This window comes from Hemiscyllium ocellatum, chromosome 2, assembly GCF_020745735.1.
Source record: "Hemiscyllium ocellatum isolate sHemOce1 chromosome 2, sHemOce1.pat.X.cur, whole genome shotgun sequence".
Lineage (NCBI taxonomy): Eukaryota > Metazoa > Chordata > Chondrichthyes > Orectolobiformes > Hemiscylliidae > Hemiscyllium > Hemiscyllium ocellatum.
In genome coordinates this window covers 151353218-151362979 of record NC_083402.1, presented here as the reverse complement: position 1 = coordinate 151362979, position 9762 = coordinate 151353218, and positions in this window count along the sequence as shown.

Here is a 9762-nt window from a genome sequence, read left to right as displayed (position 1 = left end):
TGTACATGTGCAGAGGTGGGGGCAAGGACAGTGACGTGGGAAACCTAGGGTGAATGGGGAATATACAGAACAACATCAGAGGGCAGGGTAGGCCACCATCATAGCCTCCACAGTGGAAGAGGGCAGACAGCATTAAAGTATAATGTTGGAGTTCAGTGTGCAGAGAAGACAAAGTTTAAAGTGATGAGTCTGAGGGGGTAGGAAAGGAGTGTTAGGTAGTGAGAGGTTAAGGGGACCTGGAGGTTCTAAGGTGCACCTGGAGACTAGGCAGTGTGTTCCTTACCATCACTTGCCCAGAATAGCTGGAGTCAGTATCTGTTTGATGGGCAAAAATACAAGACTCACAGCAGCTGGATGGTAAGACATTGAAGAGTCAAAGATATGAAGCATGCATTAGCTAAGTCCAGCTACATTTCATTTGTGATAATTCTTTTTGCCCATTTGCAATGCATGCAGAGTGGACTTGCTGAGGGTTCAAAGGCTGGTAAAAGGCAATTTGAATCATGCCATTGCAGCCTAACACTGGCATCTCAATGATGCAGAAAGCAGTGACAATGTCCTAAAAAGAGGTGACTTCTGGACAAAAGCATCGAATCACTTGTGAAATTTCCAAAGGTGCTGTCGGCTGAGGGAAACATCGCTTCATCCTATGGCCTGCATGCTGATGGGCAAGTATGGAGAATGCAGTCAATGATTGATGTGGGTGTGAGCTGGGAAGGGGTCGAGTGCAGCAGATCTCCCTTGTAGATGGAACATCTTCCTCACCTGCTGACACAGCACCTTGGAGCATATGCTGAGTCAGGGCCACGGAGATGTGATTCAGCAACTTGGACTGGTCGGGTGGGAGGCACTTCTACATCCTGAAGTGCTATAATCTTCACTGCTGGTGCAGACAATGAGACAATTTGACAGATGCTGAGAACTGGGAGAGCAGGAGCAGTCTACCAAGGAGGAGGATAACAAAGACATTGGGTGCAAGGATATCTCCCTGTGTGTGAGACAGAGCTCAGCTGCATTGAGCACTACAAGCCGGACAGTGGTCTGATTCCACCCAGTTCCATTTGAAGAGAGCTGGCGGGTTGCTGCAGAGCAGTCGTTAGTAATGATGCCAGTACTTGGCTTGCTTTGTGAGGCCAGCAGTAGCCATTGATGTTGTTTGTGTTCACTCTTGGTGGCTGGAAATAAAAGCTCCTGTCTGGAATTATCCAGTTACTAACCTGTCTGTGATGTTCCCCTCCTAGACAATGACAAGCTGCAAGTCTCCCCACTGGGCACTGGGGACAGAGTAGTGGTGATGCAGAGAAGCTGTTTAGACTGGTTGTAGCTAGGAAATGGTAAGCTGTGTGGTCTGCTGGTTAAACAGTAATTAGGATGAGAGAATGAGGTTGTATGTGCGAGGGAGATTGGTTAAGTGTCATGAGCAGTAAGGTTTGAGACTGCTATGCCATTATATTCCGATAAGGGGCAATGGCAGGTTGCCAATGCTTGACTGGGTAGTTTTAAATGTAGGCAGATGTGGGTACAGCAGATGCTGGAGATTAGAATCAAAATTAGAGTGGTGCTGGAAAAGCACAGCAGGTCAGGCAGCATCCGAGGAGCAGGAAAATCGACATTTCGGGCAAATTCCTGATGAAGGGCTTTTGCCCGAAATGTCGATTTTCCTGCTCCTCCGATGCTGCCTGACCTGCTGTGCTTTTCCAGCACCACTCTAATCGTGACAGCTTTAAATGTGGCATAAACACAGGAGATACTGATGTTCAGTAAACATCTGCTACTCTGTGAATTGGGGAAGGTATCAAAGGCTCGGGATATGTGCTTAATGAGGAGAATTTGGTAAGATGTAGCAAGAAGACTCATTAGGATTCATGGTGAAAACCCTCTCAAAGACTCAATGCAACAAGTACCTATCCAAAAAAAAATGATTCAACCCAAAAAGAACAAAGTAAACTGTTCCAGTATCACACAGTTATGGGGAGGCAGGGAGGAGAGGATGGAATTATTTCATATATTTGCAAATGCTTGGTGGCACAGTGGCTCATTGGTTAACACTGCTGCCTCACAGGGACCTGGGTTCGATTCCACTCTCGGGTGACTGTCAGTGTGGAGTTTGCACATTCTCCCTGTGTCTGTGTGGGTTTCCTCCCACAGTCCAAAGATGTGCAGGTTAGTGTGAATCAGCCATGCTAAATTGCCCATAGTGTTCAAGGATGTATAGACTAGATCCATTACTCAGGGGAAATGTAGAGCAAGAGGGTAGGGGAACGAGTCTGGGTAGGTTCCTCTTCAGAGGGTGGCTGTGGGCTTGTTGGGCCGAATAGCCTGTTTCCACACTGTAGGGATTCTATGAAATGTTTTGAACATCTTTATATCCACCACCTGATTTATTCACTGAAAATATAATTGTGACATTTACTGGAGAATTGTTTAGTTTATCCATACAATAGTATTGGCTGGTTTTGAGCTGTTTCTAACTATTATTCCATGAGAAGCTGTACTTTCAGGGAAAGTTTAAACTTTATATTCAGGCCGGTTCCCACACTGACGCTGATTAACTGGAGAAACTTATGCTTGTAGACAGTAATTCACCGTCTAGACTTTATCATTAATTGATGATGAAAGTGGCCACTTGTAGATCTTATTGGAATTTGCTTTAGGGAAATCCCACTTTCCCCACTTTGCAGCAGCAATGCCAAATCAAAATTCCAGAGAACGTACGTCTTCGACGGTAATTAACTAGACATTGTATGTTTTTGAACAAAACATTGTCATGGCCAGGAACGGAGAAATAAACTGAAAACGCTAGTTCCCTTACCTCACTGTTAATGAGACATAGAGTCATAAAGTCATACAGTTTGGAAACAGACCCTTGAAATGGTGAGTCCTTTGTGATAACTTAGCTCAGTTGGCTGGACAGCTGATTTGTGATGCAGCCTTCAATCCCCACAATAGTTGAGGTTACCATAAAGGGCTCTCCTCTGAACCTCTCCCCTTGCCTGACATAGAATGGCTCTCAAGATAGACTAATACCTCTAATGAGAGACCAGCCCTGGCACAGGCAGGTACAATGACAACATTTAAAAGACATTTGAACAGATAGATTGATTGGAAGAGTTTAGAGGAATATGGGCCAAATACAGGCAAATGAGACTAGTTCATTTTAGAATATCTGTCAGCATGGATGAGTTGGGCTGAAGGGTCTGTTTCCGTGCTGTATGTCTCTATGACTATAACAACTTTGCCTTAGCTCAAATATTTTTGAATTGTTGAAGTCACATTTTCTTCAAATGGATTAACTTTCAGCAGTTTGCAAAACAATACCTTTGAGGTTTTTATATCATGAAATCGGATTTTTTTCCAGCTAGACTTTGAGTTTTGGAATCAGATTGGGAGATGTTTAAAAACTTTACGCCTTTTGAACAAGAAAAGATGACAAAGCTTGTTTCCCACTGCTGGTCTGTAACTTTCATAGTCACTTAGAGAATTCAAAGTTTGGGAGAAGATTTGTAGCTCGGATGCTCGTTGTTGTGGTTCTGTTCACCGAGCTGGGAATTTGTGTTGAGGACGTTTCGTCCCCTGTCTAGGTGACATCCTCAGTGCTTGGGAGCCTCCTGTGAAGCACTTCTGTGATCTTTCCTCCAGCATTTATAGTGGTTTGAATCTGCCGCTTCCGGTTGTCAGTTCCAGCTGTCCGCTGCAGTGGTCGGTATATTGGGTCCAGGTCAATGTGCTTATTGATTGAATCTGTGGATGAATGCCATGGCTCTAGGAATTCTCTGGCTGTTCTCTGTTTGGCTTGTCCTATAATAGCCGAAAATGTGTTGCTGGAAAAGCGCAGCAGGTCAGGCAACATCCAAAGAGCAGGAGAATTGACGTTTCAGGCATAAGCCCTTCTTCAGGAATTCCTGACCTGCTGCGCTTTTCCAGCAACACATTTTCAGCTCTGATCTCCAGCATCTGCAGTCCTCACTTTCTCCTCTTGTCCTATAATAGTAGTGTTGTCCCAGTCGAACTCATGTTGCTTGTCATCTAAATGTGTGGCTACTAAGGATTGCTGGTCATGTCGTTTCGTGGCTAGTTGGTGTTCATGGATGCGGGTTGTTAGCTGTCTTCCTGTTTGTCCTATGTAGTGTTTTGTGCAGTCCTTGCATGGGATTTTGTACACTACAATGGTTTTGCTCATGCTGGGTATCGGGTCGATGACACCTATGTAATCATTAAAAACACAGAAATAGAGAACACGCACCGGATCATCAACGCCACACTCACAGGAATCCAATTCACTAGAGACGAAGAAAAAGACAACCAACTCCCATTCCTAGACGTGATGGTACAGAGAACACCGAACGGAGAATTCACCACAAAGGTATACAGGAAAGCCACACACACAGACCAAGTCCTGAACTATGAAAGCAACCACCCCAACTGACACAAAAGAAGTTGCATCAAGACACTGTTCAAAAGGGCCACAACACACTGCAGCACACCAGAACTGCAAAAAGAGGAAGAAGAACACCTATACAATGTATTCACCAAAAACGGATACCCGCACAATTTCATCAACAGATGCCTCAGGGAAAGACAACGGAATGAGGACATGCCACAACCCAAAGGACTAGCCACACTCCCATACATCAAGAGTATTTCTGAACTGACAGCCAGACTACTGCGACCAGTAGGAGTCATAACAGCACACAAACCAACAGCCACTCTCAGACAACAACTCACCAGAACGAAGAACCAGCATGAGCAAAACCAATGTAGTGTACAAAATCACATGCAAGGACTGCACAAAACACTACATAGGACAAACAGGAAGACAGCTCATGATCCGCATCCATGAACACCAACTAGCCACGAAACGACACGACCAGCTATCCTTAGTAGCCACGCATGCAGATGACAAGCAACATGAGTTCAGCTGGGACAACACTACTATTATAGGACAAGCCAAATAGAGAACAGCCAGGGAATTCCTAGAGGCATGGCACTCATTCACAGATTCAATCAACAAACACATCGACCTGGACCCAATATACTGGCCACTGCAGCGGACAGCTGGAACTGACAACCCGAAGCGGCAGAGGCAAACCACTACAAATGCCGGAGGAAAGATCACAGAAGCGCTTCACAGGAGGCTCCCAAGCACTGAGGATGTCACCTAGACAGGGGACGAAACATCTGCAACACAAATTCCCAGCTCAGCGAACAGAACCACAACAATGAGCACCCGAGCTACAAATCTTCTCACAAACTTTGAACACCTACGGGTGAGAGACGCTAAGACAAGCCAGGAAATGGGAATCCTACGCCAACCGCCTAAGCGCCACATACAAACAACGCCGGTTCCTGTTCGAATGCCGAAAGAATTGAATCCTTCCACCATGTGTCAGATACAGACCACCAGTCAACAACCCACAAGCCAGGGACACAGCCAGACAGAACGGACTCAGGATGATCCAGGTAATGATTACAGATGCTCACAACAGACTTCACAAATACAGACAAGAAATTGCACGCCAAAAATCGTTTATTTCAAAAACCACCGATTAGGAATGGACCCGGACCATAGAACAGGCCATCACCATAGGACAGAACAGGACCACACACCGCAAAAAAAATGGCACTGAAAGAAAAAAATGGCCAAACTAACACACAACAGAGAGGACTCCACAACACACACCTAGGTTAGAAACCTTTCCCACAGACAGCTCACAGACACGGAAAGAACAATACTGGCCAAAGGACTCAACTACAACCACAGGGACGCCATGACAGCAGACTTCCTTCCTAGCAGCACTAGAATGTACACTCAGGAACAATGGACTGACAGAAGAGACACAACAAACAGTGAGACAAAGTATTGTACCTCTGATAAAAAGGAAAAGACAAACACACAACCTCAACACCAAGGAGAAGGAAGCACTAAAATCACTAAGAAACACTAAGAACATAATCATACTACCAGCAGACAAAGGCAGAATGACGGTCATCCTAGACAAAGCAGAGTACATCCAAAAAGCGCAACAACTACTTGCAGATACCAGCACCTACCAAAAGAGGGAGTCTGACCCCACTCCACAGCTCACCAGTAGGATAACCAACACACTGAGGAATCTACAAAAAAATGGACAGATAATCCAGGTTTGACCTACAGAGAATGAAACCGGAAAGCAACACCACCGCCAGATTCTATGGACTACCTAAAGTGCACAAACCAGACATCCCACTCAGACCCATAGTATCACTACCAGGAACACCATCACACAAACTGGCTAAAGAACTACAGCAGAAACTGAAACACCTGATCAGCGGATCCAGACACTCTATACAGTCAACACAGGAATTCTTGAACATCATCAGAAATATACACATAGACAAGGAAGAAACCATGGTCTCATTCGATGTAACGGCACTGTTCACCTCTATCGACAAAACCATACCGAGAAACAATAGCCAACCTGTTGGACATACAGAACAGACAACAAGACAGGGAACCTATCAACAAAGACGGCATACTCAAACTACTGGACCTGTGCCTCACAACACACTTCACATTCAACAACCAAGTATATGAACAAATCAACGGCACACCCATGAGCTCACCCATCTCTGGACTCATAGCAGAAGCGGAAATGCAAAGATTAGAATAAACAGCCTTACCGCAAATTCAACCCAAACTCTGGGTCAGATATGTGGATGACACCTTTGTAATCATTAAAAACACAGAAATAGAGAACACACACCGGATCATCAATGCCACACTCACAGGAATCCAATTCACTAGAGAGGAAGAAAAGGACAACCAACTCCCATTCCTAGACGAGTCTTCCCTGAGCATGGCAACATCGACATGCAAAACTTGAGATCTATTTCTCTGAGGTAATTTTTTTCTGAAACAAAATATTGCCAGGAATTTTCTCAGGGAGTCTCTAATCACAAGGGATTGACATATAAATCTTGGCAATTTTACCAATTTCTGGCCACAGCTATGGTGGTCCATCAGGAAAAGCCCCAAGAGAAGCTTTTGCTGCGAGCATTCGCCATGCAGAAATGAAAGTTTAAGGTATCCTACATTTGATATCTTGCACTTATTAAACTGTCAACCCTTGTCAGTTTTTAAGAACCAGTCTGGTCAGCTGTTTCTCCAAGTTGGAGAACATTCACACTTCAGTGCTAAGCAGGGATGTGTGGAGTTTAGGAAGGCCTCAATGCACATAGTTCAATTCCTTAAATTATATCAGGGCAGAGTGCTGTGTAGCTGATGATTCAAAATATTTACTATAGGTCAATGTGCAGAATTTAATGGATTGAAAATCACATGGAATTTGCAATGTGTTCAGTCTGCTCTGACAAATCACCACTTAGATAATGGAGCATGTAGTTCCAAGAGCTATTTGTCTATCCTTGGGGTTCACTATTTTGACCTGAGCATTGAGTAGACAATGACTTCCTAGAAGTTAAAAAGTCTCCCTTTGGGATTGGCTCAAGTCTAAAAAGTTCCATTTGAATGCTACAAGCATTGTTCAAAATAGACAGGCAGGAAGTTGGAAGAACAGAGCAGGCCAGGCAGTATCAGGAGGTGGAGAAGTTGACGTTTTGACTGTAACCCTTCTTCAGGACTGGGGGTGGGTGTTGGGAGGAACTGCAGATAAAAGGGGTGGTGGGGGCAGGGTGGTGAAGTGGGATAGGTGAAGAGAGGTAGAGGGTACGACCTGGTTGGTCAATGGGAGGAATGGATCTGGTTGGTGGCAGGGAGGAGTTGAAGGGGGAGGGAGGGGCTGGAAAGGGAGTCATGGGATGGGACAGGAGGTGTTTTTGAAATTGGAGAACTCAGTGCTGAGACTTCCGGACTCTAGGCTGCCCAGGTGAAAGATGAGGTGTTGTTCCGCCAGTTTGGGGTATGATTCATTGTGGTAATGGAGGAGGCCAAGGATGGTCTTGTCAGAAAGGGAGTGGGAAGGGGAATTAAAATGGGCGGTGACTGGGAGATCTAGATGACCCCTACAGGCCTGGCTGAGATGCTCGGTGAACCTTCTAATGTAGAGAAGACCACATCGGGAGCATCGGATACAGTAAACCATTTTGGAGGAGAGGCAGGTGAACCTCGGTCTCACCTGGAAGGACTGTTTGAGACTTTGGATAGAGGTGAGGAGGTTGGTGCACTGGCACATTTTGCATCTTTTCCAGTTGCAGAGGATGGTACCTGGGGTTTGGGGTGTGTTGGTGGGGAGCTTGGTGCACGCCAAGGGGTGGTGAAGGGACATCCAGTTGGAGTTGGTGAAAGTGTTTAAGGATGATGTGTTGGATGCAGAAACTGGTTGCATGGTAGGTCAGGACAAGGGGGTCTCTGTCTTTATTACATTTATGGGTGGGTTTAGAGTAGTGGAATGGGGAATGGAGGTGATGTGGCAGAGGGCTGTCTGGATGACAGAAGGGGGAGAAGCATGTTGTTCAAAGTAGGTGGACATCCGGGATGCTTGGGAGTGGAATGTCTCCTTGTCTGAGCAGATGAGGCAGAGGCAGAGGAATTAGGAGAGGGTTGGATGGGAGGAGGTGTAATCCAGGTAGTTGTGAGAGTCTGTGGTTTATAGCAAACCTCCATCTGGAGACTCTCACCAGAAATGAAGAGATCAAGAAAGGGGAGGGCAGTGTCTGAGATAGACCAAGTGAATTTGAGGCTGGGGTGAAGTTGTGGGTGAAGTCGGTGAACTGTTCCAGTTCAGCCTGGGTGCAGGACGCTGCACTGATGCAGTCATCGATGTAACGGCGGAAGAGTTGGGGCACAGGCCTCTGTAGTACGGAAGAGGGACTGTTTGACTTGGCTGACAAAGAGGCAGGCTTAGCTGGCCATCCGAGTGCCCATGGCCATCCCCTGGATTTGGAGGAAATGGGAGGAGATAAAGGAAAAGCTATTAAGGGTGAGGACTAGATCGGCGAGTCAGAGGAGGGTTTTGGTGGAGGGGGAACTGGATGGATCTGTTGGAGAGCAAGAAGTTGAGGTCCTGATGGCCATCCTTGTAGGGTATGGCATGGATAAGGACTCCACGTCCATAGTGAAGTTAAAGTGCTGGGAGCTGGGGAATTGAAAGTTACTGAAGAGATGGAGGGCGCGGTTGGTGTTGCAGATGTAGGTGGCAAGTGCCAGAACCAAGGTTGAGAGGGTGGAGTCTAGATAGGATGAGATGAGTTCAGTGGGGCAGGATCATGCCGAGGGTTGGCCAGGGTATTGGACTTGGTTGATCTTGGGGAGTAGGTAGAACTGGGCAGTGCGAGGCTGGTGGATTATGAGATTGGAGGCAGTGGAGGGAGATCACTGGAGGCAGTGAAGGCATGGACAGTGCGAATGATATTGGCTTGTTGGGTCACAGTGGGATCATGATAAAGGTGAGGTAGGACTTGGTGTTGGAGAGTTGGCGTTCGGTCTCTGAAGCATAGAGGTCCATTCTCCAGACTATCACCATCCCGCCCTTTGTTAGTGGGTTTGATGGTGAACTGGGATTGGTGCAGAGAGAGTGAAGCCCTGCAAATTCGCAGGGGATGAGGTTGGATTGGGTGAGGAGGGTGGACACAAGCGTTGCTCAGACATTTGGATAAAGAATAGTGTGAGTGATTTATGTGACATTGTTTCTGAGTCTGGGTGGTATTATTTTGCATAATCACATGCTTCACAGCTCAAACATTATGCAAGTGAGATGGTGCACAAAATATTGACGAATGGCATAGTCAGTGAGATGGAGGCTATTCCTGTTTGGTAGGACTTTC